Here is a 12,518-nt window from a genome sequence, read left to right as displayed (position 1 = left end):
ATTGGTGTTCTTTCAGGGGAAGGTGGGACCTCTACAAATAGGATGGTCTTTACCTGAACCGGATGGGTACCAATATCCTGGGGGGGATATTTGCTAATGCTCCTCGGGGGTTTCAACTAATGCAGCAGGGGGATGAGAACCTGAATTGTCATTCCAGTGTACAGGGAGATTGAGGGTAGTGAGGGCAGGGATAGGTTTACAAAGTCGCAAGAGAGCACCAGCAATCAGGATGTTGGTTTGAAATGTGTGTACTTCAATGCCAGGAGCATTAGAATAAAGTAGGTGAACTTACAATATGGGTTGGTACCTGGTTCGATGTTGTGGCCATTTCAGAGACATGGCTAGAGAAGGGACAGAAATAGTTGTTGCAGATTCCAGGATTTATATGCTTAAACAAGAACAGAGATGATGGCAAAAGGGAGGGGAGGGGGTAGTATTGTTAATCAAGTTTTACAGCAACTGACATAACGTTGGAGAACTCATCCACTGAGGTAGTTTGGGCTGAGGTTAGAAACAGGAAAGGAGACGGCACCCTGTTGGGAGTTTTCGATAGGTGTCTAAATTGTTCCAGGGATGGAGAGGAAAGGACAGCAAACATGATTTTCAAAAGAAACAAGAGTAACAGTGTAGTTGTGATGGGGGACTTTAACTTCCCCAATATTGACTGGGAATACTATAGTTCAAGTAGTTCAGATGGGTCAGTTTTTGTTCAATGTGTGCAGGAGGGATTTCTGACACAGTATGTAGACAGGCCAACAAGGAGAGATGCCATATTGGATTTGGTACTGGGGAATGAACCCAGCCAGGTATTAGATTTGGAGGTAGGTGAGCACTTTGGCGATAGTGACTGTAATTTAGTTATGTTTACAATAGCAATGAGCAGGGATAAGTATATACTGCAGTGAAAGAGGTAAAACTGCGGGGAAGGCAATTATGATGCAATTAGGCAAGATTTAGGATGCATAGGTTGGGGAAGGAAACTGCAGAGGATGGACACACTTGAAATGTAGAGCTTATTCTAGGAACAGCCACTGCATGTCCTTGATAAGTATATACGAATCAAGCAGGGAAGTTGTTGTCGAGAGAGGGAGCCATGTTTTACTAAAGAAGTTGAAGCTCTTGGCAAGAGGAAGATGAAGGCTTATGTGAGGATGAGGCATGAAGGCTTGGTTAGGGGGCTTGAGAGTTATAGGTTAGCCAGAAAAGATCTCAAGAGAGAACAAAGAAGAGCCAGGAGAGACATAGAAGTTGTTGGCGGATAGGATCAAGGAAAGCCATAAGGCCTTCTATATGTATATCAGGAATAAAAGAATGACCAAATTAAGATTAAAGCCAATCAAAGATAGTAGTGGAAAGTTGTGTGTGGAATCTGACTACATAGGGGAAGCACTTAATGAATAATTTTCATCAGTATTCACATTGGAAAAAGGCAATGTTAGTGAGAAGATGGAGATACAGGCTACTAGATTAGATGGGATTGAGGCTGACAAAGAGGACGTTTTAGCAATTTTGGAAGATCTGAAAATAAATAAGACCCCTGGGCCTAATGGGATTTATCCTAGGATTCTCTGAGAAGCTAGGGAGGAGATTGCAGAGTCTTTGGCTTTGATCTTTATGTCATCATTATCGACAGGAGTAGTGCCAGAAGACTGGAGGATAGCAAATGTCGTTCCCTTGTTTAAGGAGGTGAGTCGGGACAACCCTGGTAATTATAGGCCAGTGAGCCTCACTTCTGTTGTGGATAAGGTCTTGGAAAAGGTTAAAAGAGATAGAATTTCTAATCATCGGGAAAGAAATAATTTGATTAGGTGTAGTCAACATGGTTTTGTGAAGGATAGGTTGTGTCTCACTAATCTTACTGAGTTCTTTGAAAAGGTGACAAAACAGATGGATGAAGTTAAGGTGGTTGATGTGGTGTATATGGATTTCAGTAAGGCATTTGACAAGCTTCCACACGGTAGGCTATTGCATAAAATATGAAGTTTCAAGATTGAAGGTGATTTAGCAATTTGAATCAAAAATTGGCTAGCTGAAAGAAGACAGAGGATGGTGATTGATGGGAAATGTTCATCCTGGAGCTCAGTTACCAGTGGTATCCCATAAGGATCTGTTTTGGGGCCACTGCTGTTTGTCATTTTTATAAATGATCTAGATATGAACGTAGAAGGATGGATTAGTAAATTTGAGGATGACACTAAAGTAGGCAGAGTTGAGGATTGTGCTGAAGGATGTTGTGGGTTACAGGAGGACATAGATAAAATGCAGAGCTAGGCTGAGAAGTGGCAAATAGAGTTTAATGTGAAAAGGTAGTTCACTTCGGAAGAAGCAACAGGAAAGCAGTGTACTGGGCTAATGGTAAAATTTTTGGCAGTGTAGATGAACAGAGAGATCTCAGTGTCCAGGTGCATAAATCTCTGAAAGGTGCCACCCATGCTGATAGGGTTGTTAAGGAGGCATGTGGTGTGTTGGCGTTAATTGGTAGGGGGATTGAGTTTCAGAGCAACGGTGTCATGCTTCAGCTATACAAGACACTGGTTAGGCTACACCTGGAGTCTTGCATACAGTTCTGTTCACTGCATTATTGAAAGGATGGGGAAGCTTTGGAAAGGATTCAGAGGAGATTTACTAGGATGTTGCCTGGTATAGAAGGAAGGTCTCATGAGGAAAGGCTGAGAGAACTGAGGCTGTTTTCATTGGAGAGAAGAAACATGAAAGGTGACTTCATTGAGACATGTAAGATAATCAGAGGGTTAGATAGGGTGGACAATGAAAGGCTTTTTCCTCAGATGGTGAAGGCTAACACGAGGGGACATAGCTTTAAACTGACAGATGATAGATTTAGGTCAGATATCAGGTGTAGTTTCTTTACTCATAGAGTAATAGGTGCATGGAACGGCCTGCCTGAAACAGTAGTAGACCCACTGACATTAAGGGCATTTAAATGGCCATTGGACATATGAATGGATAATGGAATGGTGTAGGTTAGGAGGACATCAGATTGTTTTCACAGGTCTGTGCAACATCAAGGGCCAAAGGGCCTGTACTGCACTGTAACATTCTATGGTCTATGTTCTATGTTCTATATTCAATTGTTGACAGGTACCCATATGAGAATAAATAACAGGATGGAATAAAGTTTCAAACTGAGCTTTTTTAATCAAATCCTTCTCCTACTTTCCCGGACATGTTATCACATCTTGGGGTATGAATTAGAGGCACTTGACAGCCATCTCACGCTTCCTCTGAGAGGTCATTTTCCATTTTATTTTTTTCACAGTAAGTAGGTATTACTGACAATGCCTGTGTTTGTTACCTGTCCCTCATTAAATGGTTCCTTTGGCCATTTCAGAGGGCAGTTGACAGTCGACCACATTTAGTTGTGAGTCTGAAGTCATAAGTTGGCCAGGATAGGTAAGGATGACAGGTTATCTTCCCTAAAGATCAGCTGGGTTTGTATGACAAATAGCTTCATGGTCTGAGACTAACTTTACATTGCAGATTGAATAACTGTGGTTTCAAAATTGTATTTACTGGTGGGATTTGACCGCATGTTCCCCAGAGCTGCTATTGTGTGAAGCCTATATAGGTTGGGCAGTGATCTGTTGTGATGTATTCTCAACCAACTCTGAAATCATGCTGAGCCCTATTAAAAGCTGTTAATTAAGTCTATAAATCCAATTCAGAGTCATATCATTGTTCATAAGTCTGTTCTAAAGGAATGAAATGCAGTTAAGGGCAATTTAAACCCCAGTTTAATCAAATAAAGAGCATGATGAGCCTTCTAAAGGCTTCTGTAGTACTATAACAACATTCTCATCTCTCTACCAGGAGATCCAGGTTCAAGTCTCGCCTGTCCATGGAGGTGTGTTGTAACCTTGTGTACAGGGGGAGTAAAATATATTTTCGCAATATATGCCTTTTAAAGTAGAGAAGAAGAATTCTATGCATTGTTCCCATCAATGCAAAACTGAGCTGGGTTTTCTGAGGGCTGGTAATTGTACTCAAATTGTCTCTTGTCTCCTTTTCTTATATTCAGAAAGAGCTCTGCATTTCTGTTGGGGAGATTTCAATCAAAGTTCATTCAGAATCATGGAGCATATTTTAAATCTGAGCAGTCCCTGATGGGGGAGGATATGTAAGGGAAGGAAAACTACAGGCACTTTCTCACAGCAGTCAGCCAATGTGCTCTGTGATTTTAAAGACTAGTATCACAGACAGCCAATCCAACAGCTCCTTTGGATAGATGAATATGTAATGGTAAGCAAGAGGTTAGGTTGCCAGGAGGGCAGGATGCTGGGTAAGCAGAGTGCCTAGTATTAATGGTGCCAGGCAGATAGAATGCTAGGTGTCTGAAATCCAGGGAGGTTGGGGTGTATGGAGCTGGTGCACCAGGTAGGTAAGGGTCCCAGGGTGTGAAGTGGAAAGGAGGCTATGTATGTGATGGAGTTTTTAGGGTAAGGTTGGGTGGGCAAGAAATATCAGGTCCAATGATGAGTTGACAGTGCTGTGTTGGGGATGGGGTGGGTGGCTAGTCCTGGGTGGGGAGAGTAGTTGATGTGTCGCAGGATGGGGAGGGGTGAAGGGAGGGTTGAGGGTGGTGTGGAGGTGGGTAGGGTCTAGTAGGCAGAGGCAAGAGCTTTCCGGCGCCAGCCGGAAAGTGGAATGTCTGATTCCAGGTAGAAAGAGGAGTGTAGAGTCCTGGGGCATTGGGAGAGGAGGTGATGGGCAGTGGTATTATTGTATCCAGCCATGGGGAGGGGTGTAGGTATTGAGTCTGTTGGCAGGGTTTAGAGAGCATGGTTAAGAGACAGGAGCTTAAAGTGCTGGAGTTGAGGTGAGCTGTTGGTTCCTAGAGGGTAGAATTTGATCACGGGGATGTCAGTTCTGGTGATGGGTGGGTGCTGGCATTGGAATAGTGGATGTCATGTTCTGGGGATTTCTAGGCATTAAGGACAGGTTTCAGGTCAGGCTCTGAGGTAAGTTAAGTTAGCTGGAGGAGGTTTAATTGGGATTTTTGTGGTACATTGACAAGTCAGTGCAAGAGTTAGACCAAGTTTGTAATAACTACTTAACTCCAAATTTTCTGATTTAAACGGACACTTTTGGAAGGTTGCAAGTGCAATGGAATTACCCAGCGGAATCTTCAACTTCCAGGTCAATTCCCTCGGAATCTGGTACATCAGTGATTTACAGGATCCTGAGCCACAGTTCCCGTCGTTGCTGTAGAAATGAGTATCCAACCATTGGAAATCTGGGCCAAAATACAGTTTATATTGTATACAACAGTCTATTGGAGGAAATAACTGGAAGAATGTATATTAAAATCCCATCACAGCAATAGGGCATGTGAGCTCAAAAAATTGAAAATAAAGAAATATTAAGATAACAAAGCTTTTAGATTCTCCAAAAAGCTAAAATGATTCATTGACACTCATCAGGGAATGATATCCTTATCCTGTTTGCCAATACATTATCCCTGTTCCGCAAATAGAGTTCTTGAATCTTAACTGCTCTCTGATGTAACTAGGCAGGAGGCTGCAAGGACATAGCAAGCCAGGCAGCATCAAGAGTCACCGTTTCAGAGGTAACCCTTCTTCAGGACTAGGGTTGAGCGTAGGGGGAGCTGTAGATAAAGGTGGAGCTGGGGGGGACGGTGTAATGCTGGATGGTGAAGTGGGGATAGGTGAAGACTGGTAGAGGGCATGGCTAGGTTGGCCAATAGGAGGAATGAATTTGTTTGGTGGCAGGCAGCAGTGGAAGCGAGAGGGAGGGGCTGGAAAGGGAGTCGGGTGGAGGGGAGGAAGGCTATTTGAAATTGGAGAACTCAGTGTTGAATCCACCAGGCTGTAGGGTGCCCAGGCTGAAGGTAAGGTGTTATTCCTCCAATAGAAGCTGTGGTTTGTTTTGGCAATGGAGGAGGCCAAGGATGGTCATGTCGGAAAGGGAGTGGTTGGGGCAATTGAAATAGGCCGTGACTGGGAGGTGCGGTCAGCCCCTGCGGACCCAGCTGAGATGCTCCCCCCACACCCATCCACCGTCCTGAAGAAGGGTTACACCAGAAACGTTGACTTGTGCATCTCCTGGTGCGGCCTGGTTTGCTGTGCTCTTCCAGCCTCCTGCTTGTCTACTTTGGATTCCAGAACTTTCAGGGTATTTGTTGTCTCTGATGTGACCAAACAGACCATTTGGTTATATTCAAGAAGCAACTGACCACCACTCTCTCAAGGCATCTCAGCCATGGCTCACAAATACCAGCTTTGCCAACAATGCCTTTTGTTACAATGTTGTCATGCTGATAAAATGCAGTCTATCGTGGGCGGCACAGTAGCACAGTGGAACTGCTGCCTCACAGCGCCAGAGATCCGGGTTCAATTCCCGCCTCAGGCGACTGACTGTGTGGAATTTGCACGTTCTCCCCGTGTCTGCATGGGTTTCCTCCGGGTGCTCCGGTTTCCTCCCACAGTCCAAACATGTGCGGGTCAGGTGAATTGGCCATGCTAAATTGCCCATAGTGTTAGGGACAGAGGTAAAATGTAGGGGTATGGGTGGGTGGCGGGTCAGTGTGGGCTTGTTGGGCCGAAGGGCCTGTTTCTACACTGTAAGTAATCTAATGTAATCTATTCATCTTTAAAGTTTCGTCGGTTAACTTCAAAGATTCAGACTTTGAGGTTAAAAGAGAAACGAGATGGGGCATTTAAATTGACCCGGCTCTATAAAGGTTATATCATTAGCGAGTTTTGAGAAGATTTGTAGCTCAGGTTGAGGATCTGGATATAGGTTTGCTCGCTGAGCTGAAAGGTTCATTTTCAGATGTTTCAGAAACAGAACAGGAAATAACATCACCACAGGAAATGAGGTCCCATAGGAAATGACAAAAACAACCAAGGAAACCTAAACACATTAATAGAAAGTGGGCCAACCACCAGTGCTTCATCTGGAAGCTCACTAATGATATTACCTAGTACGGTGACAAAATGTCTGAAAACAAACCTTCCAGCTTAGCGAGCAAACCTACATCCAGGTTATATCATTATTTACATGCGAAAAAAAGTGATTTGCTTGGAATGTACATGTCATCGTGAGAATGTCAATTGTCTCTGCCTGGAGGACAAGAACTACTTGAAGACCTAATTCTGAAATTTGTTCCACAAAAAGGGAGATTGACATCATTCCCTCCCCTCCCGAACTACCTTACCCCCACCCCCCCATGATCCACCATCCCCACCATCAATTTCAAAGGATCACAGGGAACTCTGGCATTGGAATATGTTGCAGAAATGGAATAACTCCATTGTGGGCCAACACCCAATTATGACATTCTCAACCCATCAGAAGCATTGATTACAGGCCTGTAGTTTTTGCTACAGAGGAGATACATCCAGGAATATGGAGTAACATCCAAGAATGTGCAGTGACGTTAAGTATAATGACTCTCTCTCTCTCTCTCTCTCTCCCTCTCTCTCTCACTCTCTCTGATGCTTTGACTTGGAGGTGTCAGTGTTGGACTGGGGTGGACAAAGTTAAAAATCGTTGCGGTTCTGTTTGCCGAGCTGGGAATTTGTGTTGCAGATGTTTCGTCCCCTGTCTTGGTGACATCCTCAGTGCTTGGGAGGCCCCTGTGAAGTGCTTCTGTGTTATTTCCTCCGGCATTTATAGCGGTTTGTCTCTGCCACTTCCGGTTGTCAGTTCCAGCTGTCCGCTGCAGTGGCCGGTATATTGGGTCCAGGTCAATGTGTTTGTTGATAGAATCTGTGGATGAGTGCCATGCCTCTAGGAATTCCCTGGCTGTTCTCTGTTTGGCTTGTCCTATAATAGTAGTATTGTCCCAGTCGAACTCATGTTGTTTGTCATCTGTGTGTGTGGCTACTAAGGATAGCTGGTCGTGTCGTTTCGTGGCTAGTTGGTGTTCATGGATACTGATCGTTAGCTGTCTACATGTTTGTCCTACGTAGTGTTTTGTGCAGTCCTTGCATGGGATTTTGTACACTACATTGGTTTTGCTCATGCTGGGTATCGGGTCCTTTGTCCTGGTGAGTTGTTGTCTGAGAGTGGCTGTTGGTTTGTGTGTTGTTATGAATCTTATTAGTCGTAGTAGTGTGGCTGTCAGTTCAGAAATGTTCATGATGTATGGTAACATGGCTATCCTTTGGGTTGTGGCATGTCCTCCTTCCGTTGTCTTTCCCTTAAGCATCTGTTGATGAAATTGCAGGGGTATCCGTTTTTAGCGAATACATTGTAGAGATGTTCTTTTCCTCTTTTTGCACTTCAGGTGTGCTGCAGTGTGTTGTGGCCCTTTTGAACAGTGTCTTGATGCGACTTCTTTTGTGTGTGTTGGGATGGTTGCTTTCGTCGTTCAGGACTTGGTCTGTGTGTGTAGCTTTCCTGTATACCTTTTGTGGTGAATTCTCTGTTCGATTTTCTCTGTACCATCACGTCTAGGAATGGGAGTTGGTTGTCCTTCTCTTCCTCTCTAGTGAATCGGATTCCTGTGAGTGTGGCATTGATAATCCGGTGTGTGTTTTCTATTTCTGTGTTTTTAATGATTACAAAGGTGTCATCCACATAAAAATCACACAACACCAGGTTATAATCTAACAGGTTTATTTGGAAGTACTAGCTTTTGAAGCAATGCTCCTTCATCAGGTGGTTGTGGAGGTTAAGATCGTGCTCACAGAACTTATAGCCAAAGGCATCCAATGTCGTGGAGATGTGATACAGTAAACAATCTTAGATTAAAACTTTCATCTTTTATAATGGGATATGCTGGTTTCTGTTCTGTTGATATGTAAATCTCAGAATTTCTTTCAAATTACATTCTCAAGTTCACTCAGCTTTTTAAACAATAGGTGTGAAGTCTGTTTGCACCCCAATGTAATGCCAGACTGACAAACCCTCTGCACAGTTTTGCAGAGTTTAACATGGACTCGTGCAGTTTTTGAGCAAAATAAAATGTAATTGTGCAAAACCAAATTCATTGCATAACCTTATATGTGTGCACATGTAGGAGTGACAGATTGGGTGTGCATATGAGTGTGTGCGGATGGATGTGAGTGCACGTGATAGAGTGTGTTTGTATGTATGTGTGTGAGTAAGCTTGGTTAAGCGTGTGTGTCAGTGTGCTGGGGTATCTGTGGAGGGTGCATGTGTAAGTGTGAGTGTGGGAGGGTATGTGTGCATGTGAGAGAGAGCTTGTGTATGAGGGAGGGTCTGTGTGGGTTTGTGAGCATGTAAGTGTGTGTGTGCGTGTGCATTGTACAGTGAGCCACGGTCCCGGTTGAGACTATTCCCATGGATACCGAACTTTGCTATCAGCTTCTGCTCAGCAACTCTGTGTTGTTGCTTGTACCAAAGTCCGCTTTGGAGGATGGTCATCTGAAGGTCCGAGGCTGAATGTCCCAGATCACTGAAGGGTTCCCCGACTGAGAGATGATTGTTGTGCAGCGCTCATTCATCCGTTGTTACAGCATCTGCTTGGTATTGTCAATGTGTCATGTCTCAAGGCATCCTTGCCTGCAGTGTATGAGATAGACCACTTTGGTCAAGCCACATGAGTACCTACCGCATATGTGGTGGGAGGTCTTCCCATGTGTAATGGTTGTATCCGTGTTGATACTCTGACATGTCTTGCAGCAGCTGCTGTGGCAGGGTTTGTATGGTGTTGTTGTCCTGAAGGCTGTGCAGTTTGCTTCGAATCATGATCTGTTTAAAGTTTGGCGGTTGTTTGAAGGTGAGAAGAGGAGACATGGGAAAGGTCTTGGTGAGGTGTTCATCCTCATTGATAATGTGTTGCATGTTGCGAAGAACTTGGCGTAGTTTCTCTGCTCCCGGGAAGTACTGGACAACGAAGCGTACCCTGTCGGTTGCAGCCTGTCTCCTGAGGAGGTCATTATGGTTTCTCGCTATGGTACGTTGGAACTGGCAGTCGATGAGTTGAGCATCATACCCCATTCTTATGAGGGCATCCTTGTGCACTTTCAAGTATCTGTCATGGTCTTCTTCATCCAAACAGATCCTGTGTATGCAGAGGGCTTGTCCATAGGGGATGGCTGTTTCAGATGGTAGCTAGAGAGGTGTAGCATTTTGATGTTATCTGTGGGTTTGCGGTAGAGTGAGGTGCTGAGGTGCCCATCCTTAATGGAGATGCATGTGTCCAAGAATGAGACAGATACTAAAGAGTAATCTATGGTAAGTCTGATGGTGGAATGAAACCTGTTGATATCACTGTGTAGTTATTTCAGTTACTCCTCACCATAGCTTCAGAGGAAGAAAATGTTGTCAATATATCTGGTGTACAGTGTTAGTTGGAGGTCCTGTGCAGCAAAGGAGTCTTGTTCGAACTTGTGCATGAAGATGTTGGCATATTGGGGTGCAAATTTGGTCCCCATATCCTGGGCTTGACATATATGCTCAAACCGTCAGGAAATATGTGAATGCCAGATTCATCAGCTGCACCCACAAGATAGAACAAAACATGTCCAATCACAATGCAATGTCAGCCATGTTCTCAAAATAACTCACAACATTGTCATCAAATCAGCAGATAAAGGAGGAGCCAATGTCGTTCAGGATAGAACAGATTATGGAAGTGTACCGACAACTAAACAACCGGGAACACTACAGGCAACTCCCAGCTGATTCAACCAAAGAACACACCCGTGAACTCAAAACATTGATCAGGACTTTTGATCCAGTCCTTCAGAATTCCCTAAGTGCCCTCATCCCACATACTTCTCACGTAGGCAACTTCTACTGCCTTCCAAAGATACACAAAGCCAGCACATCAGGACGTCTCATCGTATCAGGCAATGGGATGCTGTGTGAGAACCTCTCAGACTATGTCAAAGGCATCTTGAAACCCATTGTTCAGGGGATTCCCCAGCCTCTGTCCTGAAACTTCAGATTTCTTACAGAAACTCAGCACCCACAGACCAGTTGAATTGAGAACATTCCTCATCACAGTGAATGTTAAAGCACTCTACACTAGCATCTTCCACAATGAGGGCATCGCTGCAACAGCCTCAGTACTCAGTACCAACAACAATCTCCAAGTATCATCCTACAAATCATCCGCTTCATCCTCGGCCACAACATTGTCACCTTTGGCAACCAGTTTTTCATCCAAACACACGGAACAGCCATGTGGACCAAATTTGCACCCCAATATGCCAATACCTTCATGCAAAAGTTTGAATGAGAATTTTTTTTCTGCACAGGACCTCCAACCAACTATGTACACCAAATATTTTGATGCCATTATTGTCCTCTGGACCCAAGGCGAGGAGTCACTGAAAGAACTACACAGTGATATCAACAAGTTTCATCCCACCATCAGACTTACCATCAATTGCTCTTCAATATCTGTCTCATATTTGGGCACATGCATCTCTATCAAGGATGGACCTGTCAGCACCTCACTCTACCGCAAACCCACAGATAACCTCACAATGCTACACTTCTATGGTTTCCACCCAAACATATTAAAACAGCCATCCCCTATGTTCAAGCCCTCTGCATACACAGGATCTGTTCAGATAAGGAGAAACGTGACAGACACTTGAAAATGCTCAAGGATGCCCTCATAAGAACGGGGTATGATGCTCACCTCAACAACTGCCAGTTCCAACTTGCCATAGCAAGAAACCAGAATGACTTCCTCAGGAGATATGCACAGGCTGGAACAGACAAGATATCCTTCATTGTCCAGTACTCCCCAGGAGCTGAAAGACTATGCCAGATTCTTCGCAGCCTGCAACATATTATCTCTTAGGATGTACACCTCGCCAAGACCTTCCCCACGATTCCTCTTCTCGCCTTTAAACAATCACCAAACCTTTAGCAGATCATGATTTATAGCAAACTGACCAGACTTCAGGAAAACAGTGTGCAACTCTGCCACAACAACCACTCCATGACGTGTCAGAGTATTGACACGGGCAACACCTTCAGACGTGGGGACATCGCCCACCATGTACGCGGCGAGTATGCATGTGAATTGACCAATGTGATCTATCTCATCTGCTGCAGGCGAGGTTTCCCCAAAGTATGGTACATTGGCCAGTCTGAACAGATGCTATGTCAACAGGTGAAAGGGCACCACACAGCAATCACCAGGCAGGAGTGTTCCCTCCTAGTAGGTGAAAACTTCACTGGTCCGGAACATGGGACAAGCGGCAATGCAGAGTGGCTGAGCAGAAGCTGATAGCCTCAACCAGGACTTTAGGTTCATCACACACACACACACACACACACACACACACACACACTCTATCACACACAATCTGTCACTCCTAGATGCGCACACATATGAGCTTATGGACTAAATTTGTTTTTGCAGAATTCTATTTTATTCTGCTCAAGAACAGCATGACTCCACGTAGAACTCTGTAAAACTATATCACGGGTTTGTCAGTCTGACATAGCATTGGAGCACAGACAGACTTCGCACCTATTGTTTAAAAAGTTGAGCTATCTTCAGAATGTAATTTTAAAAAAGATTTACATATCAAATAACAGAAACC

The 12,518-nt window shown here is 44.3% G+C and overlaps 1 protein-coding gene across 1 annotated transcript in view; it reads left to right on the top strand.

The window, feature by feature from the left end:
* LOC132817391 (contactin-associated protein-like 5) overlaps nucleotides 1-12,518 on the top strand; it is an 899,316-nt gene that overhangs the window by 577,802 nt on the left and 308,996 nt on the right. The window lies entirely within an intron of this gene.

This window comes from Hemiscyllium ocellatum, chromosome 7 (assembly GCF_020745735.1).
Source record: "Hemiscyllium ocellatum isolate sHemOce1 chromosome 7, sHemOce1.pat.X.cur, whole genome shotgun sequence".
Lineage (NCBI taxonomy): Eukaryota > Metazoa > Chordata > Chondrichthyes > Orectolobiformes > Hemiscylliidae > Hemiscyllium > Hemiscyllium ocellatum.
This window is presented reverse-complemented; position numbering and strand designations above follow the sequence as displayed.